Source organism: Populus alba, chromosome 1 (genome assembly GCF_005239225.2).
Source record: "Populus alba chromosome 1, ASM523922v2, whole genome shotgun sequence".
NCBI classification, from domain to species: Eukaryota; Viridiplantae; Streptophyta; class Magnoliopsida; order Malpighiales; family Salicaceae; genus Populus; species Populus alba.
Genome location: NC_133284.1, coordinates 39330980 through 39346788, shown reverse-complemented (window position 1 = coordinate 39346788; position 15809 = coordinate 39330980). Strand labels below are relative to the sequence as shown.

At 33.3% G+C, this 15809-nt stretch overlaps 1 long non-coding RNA gene and 1 pseudogene across 1 annotated transcript; both read left to right on the top strand.

Annotated features, from left to right (window-relative positions):
- Nucleotides 1–7949: 7949 nt before the first annotated feature.
- On the top strand, nt 7950–8853 carry LOC140955422 (uncharacterized). Its single transcript, XR_012169438.1, has 3 exons — nt 7950–8263; nt 8354–8399; nt 8547–8853. It is a non-coding gene; the product is annotated as an uncharacterized lncRNA (long non-coding RNA).
- A 713-nt stretch (nt 8854–9566) lies between these two features.
- On the top strand, nt 9567–14617 carry LOC118036927 (protein REDUCED WALL ACETYLATION 3-like; annotated as a pseudogene).
- Nucleotides 14618–15809: the final 1192 nt, after the last annotated feature.

Here is a 15809-nt window from a genome sequence, read left to right as displayed (position 1 = left end):
CAAAATCTTTTTTCCAACAACACTAATCTTGCAATTTTGGACCTCTGAGACTTGAGATAAGGGCCGTAAACTGAGATAGTATTTGCAGTGCAGGAATTTCGGGTTTGATTCAATCCTTGTTTTTCAACTTGCTTTTTGGCTTCGAAATAGAAAAATTGAGTTATATGTTGGCATGAGTTGTCCTCTGCGAGATTAAAGGAGGAAGATCAACAATATATTCATTAGCGAATTAAGCCCATAAATGTGTAGCCATAATTGGAAATTTATGTTATTTACATTATCCCGGGTAACAGTCTGTTATATATATATTCCCTTATTCATGTAAATAAAGTATTGAAATAGAGAAAATTTATCTCTATTTTTTCATCCATTCATCATGGTATCAAAGCATACCGATCCTTTTTAATATCCTACCAATCCTTCTTGTCTCCTTCCATGGCTGATACTAAACCCCAAACTGAGGAATCTTTATCTTCCTCCATCCTAGCCGAATTAACTACAAGAATGACTGAAGTTTTGAGCAAAACTTCAGCCCCAACCCAGACTTCTGATGGTGCAACTACACCAATCGGCATCAAGTTGGATGGCACCAACTATGCATTTTGATCCCAGGTGGTCGAGATGTATATATCAGGCAAGGACAAACAAGGATATATAAATGGCGATCTATCTCAACCTCTTCAAACAAATTCTACTTTTTGACTATGGCGTATGAAACGCAATTGTTAAAGGGTGGCTGAATAAATTCCATGCATCCCTCTCTTGTCAGTAATTTCATCCGCTTCCTTACAGCTAAATTGGTGTTGGATGCAATAGCTACTACATACTTTGATGGCAGTGACACCTCCCAGGTGTATGACCTTTGGCGACGTATGACACGCCTTAAACAAGATGGCGGTTCACTGGAAAAGTTCTATAATGAACTCCAAGGTCTCTGGCACGAAATCGACTTTCGTCATCCAAACTCGATGGAATGCCCAACAGATATTCAACATTACAATTCTCTTATTCAAGAAGAACAAGTATATGTATTCTTGGATGGTCTTGATGACCATTTAGATCATATCAGGTGTGATGTTTTGCAGATAAAGCCATTCCTAATAGTGGAGCAAGCCTATGCACACGTTAGGAGGGAAGCTCTTCGTTAAGGAGTGATGACCACATGTGTTGATGATCTACTTGGAGCAGGCTTGGCATCTAAAAGTTTCAAGCACAGCTCATATTCTCTCTCTTTTCATGGTGGCAAATCAGTTTCCAACTCTAAATCCCGAGCCACCTCTGATGGCACTAAATGCTTTCATTGTAGGGGGCAAAACATACTCATGAGACTTGTTTCAAATTTCATGGGTATCCTGATTGGTGGTATGAGCTTCAGGGCTCAAAGCGTTGTGATGAAATGGTGGCAACATAAGACAAGCTACAGTGGTAACAATAGTAGAACCGCTATATGTCCTTTATTCCAATGGCTAAGATCCATTAGTGTACCACTAGACAAGCTATAGTGGCTATAGCAGACCCACACTCGGGTAATGCTCTACTTGGTTCTAATCAGGAAGTTGATTGCAATGACTAGATACTTGATTCAAGAGCAACAAACCACATGACTTTTGATGCCAGTGATTTCTCCCCGCAATCCCTTCCAAGGTGAACTAGCATTATAAATGCTAATGAGACATTTCTTCAGTAACAGGGGCTTGGACAGTAATGATATCACCAACCCTATCATTGTCTTATACATTACTTGTGCCTTCTTTATCTTACAAGCTATTGTCCCATGAGTCAAATTACTAAAGCCTTGAACTGTGTTGTGCTCATTTACCTATGTTTGCCTTATTCAGGATATTCTCACCTAAGGAGATTATTGGGCTGGTATTAAGAGGGGGGCTCTATATATGGAAGATATTAATATTGGATGAGCACATCACTTACATCAATCAAGCGACCTCAAAATGAAACAAATTTTGCTCTGGCATTGTCTGTTAGGCCACCCATCGTTTGGTTATTTGCAACATATGTTTTCCTGATTTATTTCTGGGTTTGTCGAATTTGGATATTAAAATATGAAACATTGCATTTTAACTAAAAATTCATCAAGTTACTTATCCATTAAGTATGAATAAGAGTGATATTTCTTTTGCTTTGATTCACTCTAACATATAGGGTCCTTCCCCAAAATCTACTTTGTCTGGTTTTCGCTGGTTTGTGATATTTGTTGATGAATGTACTTGAATGACTTGGATTTATCTATTGAAACATAAAAAATGAGTTTTTTTTTTTTCATGTATTCAAATCATTTCATTAAAAATGATTCAGACTCAGTTCGCCAGCTAAGCTCCAAACACTTCGATCAGACAATGTGGCGAGTATGTGAATCAATAGTTTCGTAATTATTTCCACCACTATGGACTAATTTATGAGACCTCATGCCCCCAGACTCCGCAACAAAATGGTATTACAGAACGCAAGAATCGTCACATTCTTAAAACTGCTTGAGCTCTGCTATTTGAGCTCACGTACTTAACCACTATTGGGGTGATGTTGTTGCCACAACTGTCCATCTCATTAATTGCATGCCTTTAAAAGTTCTTGAGTTTAAGACTTCGCTATAGGTCTTGTCAACCTATGTGTCATTACCCACAATATTGAACTTGATCCTTGTGCCATTCGTTGTCTTTTTTTGGGATATGCTACACACCAAAAAGGGTATTGATGCTACGACCCAATTACTAGGCACACATGTGTGATTATGGATGTCTTGTTCCTTGAATCTGACACTTTCTACTCTCCTGCTGCATCTAATTCTTCTCTTCAGGGGGAGACAAAAGTAGAAGAAATGAATTGGTTAACATTTGACTGGTTCAAAAACATTGATCCGACACCAAATACAACTTAACCTATTATCAATCAAGAATCTAATCTAGAGTTGGCATCACCGAAAACTTAACCTATTATCAATCAAGAATCTAATCAAGAGTTGACATCTCCGAAAACTGAAGTAACATCTCTAGAAGTAGTAATAGTACCCCCCACTCTTTAGTATCCAATGACCCATCTCCTAAGAATATCATTAAGGTAAGCTCTCTTATCCCACCTCACATTCCTGATGATATGGATACCCTTGGTGGCTGTGAGCTACCTTTCAGGCAAAATCGAGGAAAACCTCCAAACAAATATTCTCCAGAACTAGAGGATCAAAGATCAAGATATCCAATTGCCAATTATGTTTCGACAAAGAAACTGTCTGAACATCTCAAGAACTTTATGAATGAACTCTCCTCACATCATATTCCCATAAGTATTGATGAAGCTTTGGATGACTCTAGGTGGATCCAAGCTATGAGGGAGGAAATGGAAGTTTTACTAAAAAATAAAACATGGACTCTTGTTTCTCTACTAGAAGGTCAAAAAACAGTGGGATGTAAGTGGGTATTCTCCATCAAGTACAAAGCCGATGGGTCAGTTGAAAGGTACAAAGCAAAGCTAGTGGCAAAGAGTCATACGCAAACCTATGGCATAGATTATCAAGAAACATTCTCACCTGTTGCAAAATTAAGTACTGTTAGAGTTCTATTATCTCTTGCAGCATATCTTGATTGACCATTACACATTTTTACATGGAGATCTTGAAGAAGAAATTTACATGGATGTCCCTCCAAGATATATGGCAAACTCTGAAGCTAAGATCATGTGCAAACTACAAAGAACTTTATACGGCCTAAAGCAGTCTCCTAAAGCATGGTTTGGGCATTTGAACTCAACAATGAGGAAATATAGCTTCCAACAAAGCAACTCGGATCATACTTTATTTTTAAAACATCACCGGGGTAAGGTAACAGCTTTGATAGTGTATGTAGATGATATGATCATTACAGGAGATGACTCAGAGGAAATAACAAGACTTTAAGAGCAAATGGCATAGAATTTGAGATGAAAAATCTATGACTCAAATACTTTCTAGGGAATTGAAGTTGCTAGGTTAAAACACGGCATATTCCTTTCCCAATAAAAATATATCCTGGATTTATTATCAGATGTAGGATTACTGGATTGTAAGCCTGCAAATACACTGATAATTCAAAATCATAGACTAGGAGAATACCCAGACCAAGTGCCAATAGATAAAGGAAGGTATCAAAGAATAGTAGGAAAATTGATTTATCTCTCTCATACACGACCGGACATCGCTTATGCAGTAAGTGTGGTAAGCCAATTCATGCACTATCCGAGTGAAAATCATATGAATGCAGTAATTTGGATTCTCAGATACCTAAAGTTCTCTCCTGGTAAAGGACTTATGTTTACAAGAAACAATCACTTAGAAGTGGAAGACTACACAAATGTTGACTGGGCAGGAAATATTTATGATAGAAAATCAACTTCAGGTTATTTCACATTGGTTAGAGGAAACCTAGTTACCTGGAGAAGTAAAAAGAAAAATGTGGTAGCATTATCAAGTGCTGAAGCTGAGTTTCGTAGGATAGCTAAAGGTCTTTGTGAACTTCTCTGGCTCTGAAGGCTGTTAACTGAAATTGGATTTACTCTTAAAGGAGAAATGAATCTATTTTCTGATAACAAAGTTACAATTGATATCTCTCACAATCCAGTCCATCATGATTGGACCAAATATGTGGAAGTAGACCAACACTTTACCAAACAGAATCTTGAGGCCAAGATAATTTGATTTTCGTTTGTTAAATCCAAAGACCAGTTGGAAGACATACTTACAAAAGCTGTATGTAGCAGAAGCTTCTACAACTCACTTGGCAAGTTGGGCATCCGAGATATATATGCACCAACTTGAGAGGGAGTGTTGGCATGAGTTGTCCTCTGCGAGATTAAAGGAGGAAGATCAACAATATATTCATTAGCGAATTACGCCATAAATGTATATTCATAATTAGAAATTTACATTATTTACGTTATGGTAACAATTTGTTATATATATTCCCTTATTCATGCAAATAAAGTATTGAAATAAAGAAAGATTTCTCTCTATTTTTTCCTCCATTTTGTCATTATATGCCCTTCATATGTTTTGTAGACCTTCATCTCACTATTTGAAAATGGTGACGAACATTTGAAACTAAGTTATATAGCTTCCTTTGCAGCACATAAGTAAATCACTGTTTCAGTTTTATTGTCGAGCTCTGCCTGCTCAGTAATCTATTATCTGAAAACGTATTAATTTCCCACGAGGTCAATAGTTCAAAAAGGATCCAAAATTCTAATTATCTTCTGCAACATGTCCAAAATATTTCAAAATCAAGCATGAATAGTGGAAAATGTACATGCTAAAAATTTCCTTATCAAGCTTATTTGAAGTGTGGTTGCGGTTGCTTTCCAAATAACTTTTCGTGCTAAAATACATGCCAATGATTTTTTTTTGTTTTTTTAAAATTATTTTTTGACATCAGTACATTAAATGATTTGAAAACACTTAAAACATATTAATTTAAAGTTAATAAAAAAATAAAAAATTTAAGATTTTTTCAAAAGTACTTTTTGAAACGCAAAAAACAAATAGACCCATAGTCTCAATTAAAATGAGTCCCTCTCATTTTATAATACATTTTTCTTTTAAATTCGATCATAAAAAAATTGTCAAATCATCAATTAAAATTAAAATATTTTATTAAATGACTAGCACTTTTATGTTGAATAGATATATTTAATTTTTTTTTAAAATAACATAATTAGTAGCCTCCTTATTTCTTTTTATTAGAGAATAAAGAAGCAAAATTTTTTTTTTCTAAAGAGAATAGAAATAGAAAAATGAAAAGAAAAACAATTCTAGTAATTTGATTGTAGTGACCAAATTGGAAACTAAGTGAAGTTATGTAATGTTTTTTTTTTTTAAGTGGTTTTTAATTAGAAATATATTAAAATAATATATATTTTAAATTTTATTAATATTATATAAAAATAATTAAAAATACTTTTAAAATATTAGTTTAATAATTTCTCCATGAAAAATAATTTTAAAAGTAAATAAAATGCCAAACCTTACATGCAGTATAGAAAACAAACTAGCCATTTAATCCATGTTTCACTGCGAGTTATAATTTTGTTTTCAAAAAAATACTGGATATGCAAGTTATTTCAATATGTTTTTTTATATAAAAATATTCAAAGTGTAAATTAAAAAATCTATACAAGTAAGATCAAAATATTTCATAACATAAAAGTGAGACTTGTATCCGATTATATTTACCCAACCTTATTTATTTAAATAAATAAAAGATAAAATCTACTTCCTAAAAAACTAATGACTTAAACAATAAACACATAATGAAATTGACTAAATAAATCCATGCCTTAGAAATATAATGCAAGGCTGAATGCATAATATATAAAAATAATTATTTAAAAGCAATATAATTTTTTAAAAAATTATTATTTATTTTAAAAAGTAAACGTCATTTGTATTAAAACACAAATTAGAATAATATCTTGAAAAATAAAATAGAAACAAAAAAAAAAAAACTTATATTAAAAAAAGCCATGCAAAAATCGTGATCTAAGTCATGAAATCGAGATAAACTAATAAATTTTTTTTTGAAGATAATTACAAAACCAATATTAAAAAAAAAATAATACAAAACAATAAGATCATACAAAGTTGAATTCCCAACAAATTAAATGATGAAAGATAAAACCAAGAAAAAAAATTACACAAAAGAATTGAAAAAAATGAGGGTGAGAAACACATTAATTAGAGGGACAAAAATTTCTAATTAGAGGGTTTAATTGAATTGAAAAATAGCTTTAATATAAGAAAATTTGATTTAAGGATGAAATTGATGAAAAAAAATTCAACTAAAGTGCCAAGGAAAAAATTAGAAATTTTAAAAAATAAGGACCAAAATAAAAAAAGCCAAACATTTAAGAAATTACAATTGAAGGACTAAATTGAAAATAATAAAAACTTCTATAAATGGAAAAGAAACGAAATAAGAAATTAATTGAATGAGGACTGAAATTGAAAAGTAAGAAACAAAGAGGATAATGGTGTACATTACTTGCCAGGAGATAAAAAGAAAGAAAGAAAAAATCAAAACGACCACTAGCGATAATCCGACAACTGTAAGTTGTCATATACCACTCTAAATGAAAAAGGACACAATGCAAATATTTATTAAAACAATGGGAAGGCCAGCTACGTCCATCAAATTACATCACACACACCGCCTAAATGACGTGAACGCCATCCACGCACTGAGACGTGCTGAGCATGCCCCGACATTTTTATGTATTAAAAAATTCAAAAAAAAAATATAAGAAATACAAAATGCCTCCACAACCTTAACAATTACACAAAATACCCATATAAAATACAAAAAATACCTCCAAATACTAAACTTATGTTTTTGTCATTTCTAAAGTTAAAGAAGTAATTACACTTGATATATTAAAAATTTAAAATTTAAAAACACCTTCATTCCAACAAACACATTAATGTTTTCACTAGAAGGAAAATTTGTATTTTTACTGTTAAAAAAGTTTATATAAAATCAAGGATATCCTTTGTCAACCGGTCAAATATTTTGTTGACTTTGAAAATAAAAGAAATATTTTTAATGTATACAAAAAAAGCATTAACACTCCCACAAGATATGCTTAATGTTTTGGACCAAAAACTACAAATGTAATTTTATTAAGCCCCAAGGACCTTTTACCGTAGATTGAGCTCGAGTAAAACACGCACACACCAATTATTATTTTAGGTAACACTTTAACATGGTTGGAGGAGACATTACCAAGAAAGGACAGAAACAAAAGATAAAAATGATTTGATTTAATTATATAATTATTTATTTCTCCACAAACAGTGCACTAAACCACACCACAGGAAGGTTAGTCATTTATTTATTAATTTGTCGTTGATAACCACTTATTCAAATTTAAAATAATAATAATAATAAAAAAATAGAGTCAATACATCACCAGCATTGAAAGCAATTGGGCAACAGAAAGAAAGAAGGAAACCGAACCACCGCAATCACAACGGACCATTGGCTAGCTTTGGTGGTTGAGAAAAAGAAAGGAAGCGAGAGAGAGAGAGAGAGACTTTCTCCTCTGTCTCTCTAAATTATATCATATTTTAGCTATTTCTTGAAGCAAAGTCTTTGCTTACAAAAATACAGATCTCTCTTTCTGTTGTTGTTATGTTCGGCTTATAAATTTCTTGTAAGTGGTGCTAATTCTTATCATGCCTTTAGATCTTCCTTTCTCCTTCTGACCTTCACCAACTGCCCTCTCTCTGGTACTCGTCTCTCTCTTTCTCTCTGCTAGTTTTTGAATTGAATAATTCTCGAAGATCCTGTTTAATTGATCCTGTTGTTTGCCGATTTAGGATCGATCGGAAATGGTGGTTATCCGGCCCTATCACGCCTGGACAGGTTCCATTTCTTAAAGCATTTTCTCTTCTTTTTATCTTTTTATATTATGAATTTTTATGTATTACAGACGCAATCTCATTGATTTATTGCTCAACTTGTGTGTAACGGAGAGAGGCTTTGCTCGGTTGTTGTTATGAAATGTACCAGGTTTCGTTTTTGCTTGGATTTATATCCCAGTTTTTGTTGCATGGATATATTCAGAGTTCCTAGAGTATAAGAAAACTTCATTCCCCTCAAAAGTGTGAGTTTCCTCTTACTTCATATCACATTTTAATTTCTTGTCTATTCTGCGCTGCCAATGGTGAACTTTAGATTTGGTTTTATATATCTATGAACTGACACTGATCTTGGGGGAAATGCTAATGAACATAAGTCTTTCTTTGTTAAGGCAAGATTACGGAGATTCCAAATGCTTGCTTGGTCCGTCTTTTATATTGAAGAGAGTTTTAAATTGCATAAGCCCTCCTGTTTTATAGCCTATGCAAGATACTTGTTTCGTGTGGATTAGCTGGTTAGACAAATAATTAACTAGTTAAGATTGGAGTGATGGCCCTTATTTTATGATAGTGTGTGTAAACTGATGATTAACTGGAGTAGACCGTTTTAGTGTCAATTTAGTTGCCATTATTTGAAGTTTTGCTGATGCTGTATAACCCATGCTACTTTCATGCGTTCAAAAGAATCTAAGCTAGTGATGTGTAATTAGATGTTGATTGAATAACTTTTTCTTCTACTTGTGGCACACATTTGCTGATATCTTATTTACAGATTAATTACGTTGGAAAATATTATGTTCCAAAACTTTCTGATGCTGACAATGTGACTTATCTGGATTACAGTCATTCAGATAATAATCTGCTTGACTTGGAGAAGGAGACAATCAAGGAAGATGATCGGCTGTTTTGCTGGAGGGAGGCCTCCCTAGATCGGCATCTGCCAAATTTCATAGTTCTGCCATCAAAATGAACTTAATTTAGGTTGTTGCTTGCCACTTTATATGCAGTATTGTCATGGAGTTTTCTTATATACGAATCGCATAAAAGTTTTTTTCTTAACTTCTGTACCTAACTGTCATCCAGGTTTATGACTTTGGATGACTCTTTCTTGCTAGAAAACCGAGCAACTTTGAGAGCAATGTAAGTCATAAACTTTTTAGATAATGAATACATGCTTCTGTTGGTTTTCCTTGCTTTCTCTAGTTTTACTGTACAAATTCTTGCAGGTTCTGAGTTTTGGGGCAGTCTTGTTGTACTTCTATAATCTGTGATCGCACAAAATATACTGGGAGAATCTACCAAGGTGCTTATTTTCATGTCCATTGGTCATGTGTTTTATTTGGCTTTGCTTGCAATGAAATAATCTGCTCATGTATATTAATGCTAATCCCGTCTTATTTTACTTTTGGTTTTGATGTTCTCTGGACAGAGCTACAATCGTGACCTTTTTGTTTTCCTATGATATTCTTCTCTCATAGTCTCATCAATGACTTCATTGAGGAAACATACTGACAAGTCAGCTTTCACTGGAAAATCCATGCTTTTACCTTAACCGGCATCAGACTGAGGAGTGGAAAGGGTGGATGCAGGTAAGGTTTTCTTGTTGAAGCTTTTTACTTGTACAGGAATTTATGACTGCAAAATTCATAAAAGTTGTAGAATTTCTATAAAGTTATGCTTGGTTTACAACGGAGAACAAAATGTACACCTGCATCTTTCCTCTTTTATACTTCTTACTTTGGAATTCATTTTGTAACACCAAATTTGCATATGATTATCGTGGCATATTTTTTTAGTCATGCTATGTATTTTCATATGGCCACAGGTAGTGTTATTATTCTCACTTCTTTATTAATGTTATTTTGATTTCAGACTGACTAGAGGAAAATCTGTCTCAAATATTTGATCTTTTATTTTTCTAGTTAGTGCATCTCCATTCTGGTAAAAAATTCCCCAAGAAATCACAAAAGCATTGCATAGAATGCTACATGAATTTGCTTTCAGTCATTCAAATGAAATCAGTTTGATATTCATTAAAATCCTTAGTCATATGTGGCAATCTGATGTGTTTGTTGGATATTTAGAGATTGTCCACACTGCTTGCTCCATATATAAAATTATTTGCTGCATTTGTTGTGTATAATAAATAGCCCTGCAAAGTCTGAGGCTGCACTAACTCTTTTTTTTTTCCTTCCTTCTGAAACAGGTCATATTCTTGATGTACCATTATTTTGCTGCGACAGAGATATACAATGCAATACGTGTCTTTATTGCCGCATATGTTTGGATGACTGGGTTTGGCAAACTTCTCTTACTATTACATTAGAAAGGATTTTAGCGTAGCTCGCTTTTCTCAGGTCATATCACTGATTCTCTACACCTTATATTATTTCACAATAGCATGTTATATGCCATGTTTCTTTTCTTTCTTTCTTTGCTTTTGGTATACATTTCTTATAAAAATGATTTTAAATGCATGTTACTTGGTGCAGATGATGTGGCGGCTCAATTTCTTTGTGGCATTTTGCTGTATTATCCTTAACAATGACTACATGCTGTATTATATTTGCCCAATGCACACTCTATTCACTTTAATGGTCTATGGAGCCCTCGGTATTTTTAACAAGTATAACGAGAATAGCTCAGTGATGGCTGTGAAGATTCTTTCATGCTTTCTTGTGGTTATCTTGATTTGGGAAATCCCTGGAGTTTTTGACTTTCTCTGGAGTCCATTAACTTTCCTATTGGGTTAGTATCTTACATATTTATCTTGTTTTGATTCGTAATCATTTGCTTGGTGAACTTCAACTCTGTGTGCACTTTAATGAGATGAGACTCGGAGTTAAAAATGTCGCTGATTTTTTCATTTTTTTTTTATGTTCTGTTTGTTGTTTTTCTATTGTAATAATTTTAATGGCCTTAATTAGTCTCCATTGTTGTTCTGCATGTATATCTCTCTTGTTATTTAATTTTATGCTTTATTTTTTGTTGTCAAGAAAGAAATTTTTTCTTCTAGAATTATTTATAATGGAAATTTGATTAATTTAGCTTGATTAAGTGTCAAGATTCAAGTTCAGTTGCAATATCGTGATTGCTTTCCTGCTTCTGCATGTGCTTAATAGTTATATCTTTATGGCAGGCTATTCTGATCCTGCAAAGCCAGACCTTCCTAGGCTGCATGAGTGGCACTTCAGATCTGGACTTGATCGCTATATATGGATCATTGGGATGATATATGCATATTTTCACCCCAATGTAATTACTTGAACTGTGGTCACATTAAGTATTTCTTCTTGCTACCCAAACAACTAAAATCTCAAAATGTCTTGAGATTTCAGATTGAGAAGTGGATGGAGAAATTGGAGGAATCTGAAACCAAGAAGAAACTGTCAATCAAAACAGGCATAGTAGCTGTTTCAGTATCTGTGAGTTGCATGACTCTGTCTACACATTATTACCATTAGATTTTCTATAATCTATTTTTCATCCTTTGGTGATGGTTTGATCTCTTTCTTTTTCCTTCCAAGGTTGGTTATTTGTGGTATGAATATATATACAAGCTGGACAAAGTTTCTTACAACAAGTACCACCCCTACACATCTTGGATTCCCATAACGTATGTATCAAGGATACATTTATATATTGGTGTTTGTGCGCACTTTCCTTTTTCCCTTCTTAAGAAACTTATTACAGATGAAGGACACTTATGGACATCTATGAATGGTGTGCAGAATGTGTCCTTAATATTGTCTAATTTACTCTTCCAGCATCTTATTATAATATCTACATTGTGCGATCCAGTGTTTACATTTGCTTGCGGAATTGCACTCAGCAGCTCCGGAATGTCTCTTCGACTCTCTTTGCGTATGTTATCTTCCCTGTATATATGTTTTTATTGGCAGTGACTTCTCATGGTTTGCCTTTTTTGTTTGAATAACCATGCTAATTTTGCACTAACCTTAATTTGTTTACTTTAAATCCACAGTTGGCTTGGCAAGATAACTTTGGAGACCTATATTTCACAGTTCCACATCTGGCTGAGGTTTGAGGATTAACTATTTGGTTTCTTTCATTTTTACTTTTCTATTTCTATGTTTTTCTCCATTTTCATTCTACCAGCCTGGATAATTTACTGAATTTGAATCATAGATAGAATCCTTAAAATAGTTTTTATGGGCACCCTCACAAAGCTCAAGACACCACTAAACCAGCAATTGCAACAAAGAAATCCAACCATGATATCATTATAGGACTTAACATTGATCCAATTTGGATGTTACCTTTTTTATAAACCAATTCTAACTAGGTTGTATGTTTAAACATTGCATGTTATTTAATAATCAAATGCTCATCTTTCCACATACCTTTTTGAGTGATGGACTATGGGCTTCTTTAAGAATCGTGTGATCAATTGCAAGTTTCTTTGGCAACATGTTGATAGTTTTGAAGATGACATGCAATAAGTGGCTTGTGTGAGAAAAGGGTGTAAAGTAGTAGTGTCAAGAAAATGTCATATTTGGTACTGTATAATTAAATATCTAAATAATTAAAACAAAACAGAGTACATTTTAATAAATACATTTCTGACTAGTTTCACAGTAAGTGGCCAGACAAATTTGTGAATATGTTTTTGCATTCAAGAACTTGGGGCTAATGGAATAGCAATTTAAAATATTAGAAATATCCATGCAAGAATTACAATTGGGGTTCTGCTTCTGGTCTGTCCTACAGGCGTTTCTTGTATGGGTTTTTATTGGAAAAGTAATTTTATTAAAAGAAGGGAGCACAAGTTTGTAAATTCAGTACAGAAGATCAACCCTTGTAAACTGAAAATGAAAATAATCAATAAGATAGGGAAGGGAAGGGGATCATTCTTGAGTGCCTAATCTATAACAAACCCAATATAGTGTAGATTGTGGCTTCAAGGTAGCAGCTTCTATTTTTTTCTTCTTTTCTTCTATTCTGTTGATATGTCTATCATCTTTTTTAGCTTGTTCTCCACACAGGTTCTCTTTTTAAATCATATTGATCTAATGTTTAAAGAAACCTCATGCACGCTTCAATGGGTAAAGGTTGTGAAGAATTATAAAGTTTAAAAATTCATGAATATGCATAATGCACAGAAAAGAAAAACCTTATTTATTAACACAATGGCAAGTCTCTCTATTCATGAGAAAAAACACTCGGAGGGGAAAGAATTTCACGAGTTTACAGATATCTATTTTGATAGAGCGAGGAGAAATAAATGCATTTCTAACTTCCTGTCTTGCATTTGCAGATCGGACATGCCCAATGGACAGCCCAAGTGGCTCCTTTCTTTTATTCCAGAATATCCATTACTGAATTTCATGCTTACAACAGCCATCTATGTCCTAGTAAGTAAACTTGTTCTTAACCACATAATGATATCAGGAATAATGGTAGTAACAAAGACAATACTTATCCTTATGCTGCTATCTTTACTTGCTTCTGCAGGTTTCTCATCGACTTTTTGAATTGACCAATACACTAAAGACAGTTTTCATACCCACAAAAGACAATAAGCGGCTGTTTTACAATTCTGTTCCTGGGGCTGCTATTTCTCTGTGTTTGTACTGTGTTGCCGTCATTCTTCTTCACATCCCTCATTCACCGGTAAGCCCCTCACTTCCGTGTTTGAGAATAATCTGGCAGTTTGTGATGATCTAGAATTATGCAGCCAACCATACAAGATGCTTGATGGTTGAGGCAGTGAGATGTAATGATCAATAGCTGTCTATCTGCCGATGGAATTTTGTTACGATCTGGTTATTATTCCGAGTCTCACTTGGATGTTCATTACCTGCATTTGATGTTCAATTGACACAAGTTTGTAATACAGGCCTGAAAAATGAAGACCAAAGAGGAGACTACATAGAAGTTTTCTGTTGGATGTACAGAGAGACAAGTAGAGTGAAATAAGGATACTTGGAAGATGATGCTCAGAGATTCAGCTGAAGACATTCAACAAAGTTGAAGAAAAAACCCTCCATTTCCATCCTGGACTTGGTATTTGGCTTGGGAATGGAGGCATGACAGGAAGAAGATTCTTTTTCTAATTACACAGATCACCATATATTCTTATCTGTTTTTTGATTTTTTATCCAACGATGAAAGTTGTAGTTCCTGTGACGTAGATTTGCTGTTTTGCTACAAACGAATTGAGATTCAATTCTAATGGAAATATTTTTATGTGTCTTGTTACTTGTCTGGTGCAGTTATATTTTCTGGAAAAAAAAAAAATTTAAACAACCTGAAAGCAAGTTACCTCTCTTTTTTCTTTTTTTTTTTTTGTTTAATGTTCTTCAATGGTTAAATTGTAATTAATATTAGGATATCTTTTTATTATTCTCTAGGTTAAATTGTAATGTAAAATACCCCTTCAATAAAACAAATACCCTAACTAGGAAAAAAAAATAAAACAAAATTCCTGATTTTTCACCCTGAACACGTCGTCATCTTTATTCTTCGCTCTAATTAAAAATAAAAATAGAAAACCCAAAAACACTTGGATCGAGCGTGTCATCGTCTTCGATGGTGTTTGCAAAAGACAACGCTTTCTTTGTCTGCTACTTTCGACAACCATATTATTGTTGAAAAGTCGAGAGCTGTTGGCCCATCATTTTTATTGAAAAAAACTTCAGAAATTTTCCAATGACCTCTAACCACTCATTTCCAACCTCAAAACTAAATTTAATTCACACGAGAAATAAATAAATAGAATGAATTAATGAATGAAATAACTAAAATATATTTTCAGGTCTCCAAATAATTTGTCTTACTATTTCATGGTTGTCATCAACGCCAATAGACTCATCTCTCTAACGAGAACACATCCACACCAAAATTATTAGTTTTTGTGACATGAATGGTATTTGGAGGCATTCTCTCTCTCCCTCTCCCTCCCCCTCCCCCTCGTCAATCTACATGAATTTAAACATCGCGTGAATAAAAATGTATGTGTTCAAAATAATAGAATCTGAAATATAAAATTGATCAAAATTTATCTTCTAAATGCCTTTTAAAAGCATGAAATTATAAAATCACCACCAAATAAACATTAAGTCCATAATTAATTAAATATTGAAAAAAAATCTAAATTAGAATGGTATTTTATTGTATTATACTATTTACTAAAACTCATTTGCAATAGATATGAGCTCACGCCACGCCGTGAGATAATATTTTTGCCTGTTAAAAAAAACAATGTCTAAACAATATAACTATATTTTAAATAAATAAGAAAAAAAAAACTAATGAACAAAAATAGTATGAGTCAATACAAAAATAACAACGATAATCAGCTAACAAAATTTTAAAAAAGTATCTTGATATCTATATAAAAAAACTTAAGAAGTATGTAATTGGATAAGAAAAATGACAAATAAAACCAGTA